Raw genomic sequence first — 2,199 nt, 5'->3', positions numbered from 1 at the left:
ATCTCAAGAATTTCTGGAGTTGTAGAGTTCTTTGTTCCCCTCCCTCCAACTTCCTCTTCCACCTTCTCATTAGGTGGGACCACTACTTCTTTCTCCCTCAACTTCTCTCCTTCAGTTCTAAAAGGCTTACTAATCTTCTTACAGTCCACAAATACATGTCCAAATGTTGAGCAGTTTTGGCAATTTAACCCCAAATTCTCAAAAACTATAGGTTGAGTCTTCTTCCCTCACTTAGAACTCAACACTATGGACTCAGGTAGTGTAGCTCCAATCACTGCATTCACGTTGAATCCTACAAACACCAGCCTAGACTTATGAAGGGTAACCAAATCCCCAGCAACGAAATGCCCAAAGGAGTTCCCAATCGACTTGAGGACCCTTTCATCCCAATACTCCAAGGGGGGGCCCAAGAGTCTGACCCAGACCAGAGCCAACCTGTTCAACTCCTTTGTCGGATGCAAAGTTGGGTGCCATTTTGCCACTGTAAGGCTATGTTTACCATAGTACCATGTCCCAGCCAGAACCATCGCCATATCTTCTACCATTGTAAACTTGAAGCAGAAGAGACCTCCAGGCATCGCTGAAACAACCACACTCCCTTTCACCTTCCACTTCTAACTCACCTATTTCTTGATCATCTCAATTGATGGGTGAAAGGCCACAAAACGTCCCACCAAAAACAACCTCAAGTTAGCTGACACACTATCAACCAAGCTATTTGGGACTATATTCCCCACCCCCTCAACTCCACTGATCACCTTGGGGGCTTCCAGAGAGTCTTGCGTTGAAATCTCCCCAAGGACCACTTCCTTCCATCCTAGGGCCGTAGGGGGCGAACTTGCTGCAATTTTCTGCAAAAGATCCCCAAATAGTAGATTTGACACAGCCCGAAAGCAATTCGAGATCCACCACCACCTGGGTGCTCCCACTCGAGTTCAACACAAGTTGCAGATATATTATTTTTGTGGCTCAAATTGACTATGTTCGTTGGGTCCATTTGGTACATGGACGGTGCACTGATATAATTTAGAAACTAAAATCAAGTTGCACGCAACAGATAATAATGAGCACCAAATCCGTAAAAATAGGCCATTCATTGTATGTAGACGTCTGCTTGTGGGTAATGAAATCTATTCACCCACCACCCACTTTGATTCGGATGTATAAGACAAGAATTGAAAAAAATCTGTGAGAGGAGAAAAAAACAAATATGCCAGTAGCGTCTAGAATGATCCATCAATACATTCACTGAATGTAGACGTTTTTCCTTTATAATGAAATATATTTATATCCATTTCCCCCTCTCGTTGCTTATATTCAGATTAGGCTCTGTTTTTCAGTAGCGAAGGAGAAATTCGAAAATGTCTCCTGCTCTTGCTGATTTCTCTTTCTTCTCGCCGCCTTCTATTTCGCCGGCATACAAGAAGAAGAATGCAAAGGAGGATCTAAATGCAGATATTGAGGGCTCTGAAATTGAGGCCCTCAGATCTGAGAATATGAAGCTGCAAAGAAAATTAGAGGAGAGCCAAAGGTTCGAAGCAGAATTAATGGCGGAAATGGAGAAATTGAGGATGAGATTGTTGAGGACGGAAGAAGCAGAGGAGCGCCTTTGTTCACAGCTTGGAGACCTCGAAGCGGAATCTGTTCTTCAGGCGCGGGATTACACTCATCAAGTCACTTCTCTCAAGCAGCAATTGGCGCAAATACAAGGTCTTCTTGCACAATTTCAACGAAATCGATGATAATAAGTTTTGGTACATAAATCTAAAATTTTTGCTGCGAGATGGAAGATTTGATTATGTATATTGTTTGTGTTGTACCATGCGAATCCATGATGACGACGAATTTTGAGGAGTGAATTGTATAATTTGTCAAATTTTGAGGAGTAAATTGTGTAATTTCTCAATGTTCAAAACAAGAGCAATGGAGAAAGAATCTCGGCATTGTTTGATATGTCTTATTTTTCTTCTTCTGATTGTTGTGTGGATTTTAATCAGTAAATTCTCAACCAGAGAAATTAGGGTTGAATCAGAGTAAGTAGTTTTAGTTTGTCGGTTAACAGATGAACGATTGATAAGTAGGACATGATTTCCACAGCTAGTCAAATTGTGATGTGAATATCAGGATTTCCACATATGAACGATTGTCTACGCATTGCATTCACGAATCAAATTTGGGATTCCCAATTGGTTGCTGGAA

The 2,199-nt window shown here is 41.7% G+C and overlaps 1 pseudogene across 1 annotated transcript; it reads left to right on the top strand.

Annotated features, from left to right (window-relative positions):
* The first annotated feature begins 1,298 nt into the window (after positions 1 to 1,298).
* Positions 1,299 to 1,953, top strand: LOC149578665 (protein RESPONSE TO LOW SULFUR 3 pseudogene; annotated as a pseudogene). Its single transcript, XR_016356740.1, has one exon. The product of XR_016356740.1 is annotated as a protein RESPONSE TO LOW SULFUR 3 pseudogene (transcript).
* The last annotated feature ends 246 nt before the right edge of the window (positions 1,954 to 2,199 follow it).

This window comes from Cupressus sempervirens, chromosome 1 (genome assembly GCF_028749045.1).
Source record: "Cupressus sempervirens isolate cs-2001-9-10 chromosome 1, ASM2874904v1, whole genome shotgun sequence".
Taxonomy (NCBI): domain Eukaryota; kingdom Viridiplantae; phylum Streptophyta; class Pinopsida; order Cupressales; family Cupressaceae; genus Cupressus; species Cupressus sempervirens.
Note: the sequence above shows the minus strand (reverse complement) of the source record. Positions and strands in the feature narration are given on the sequence as shown.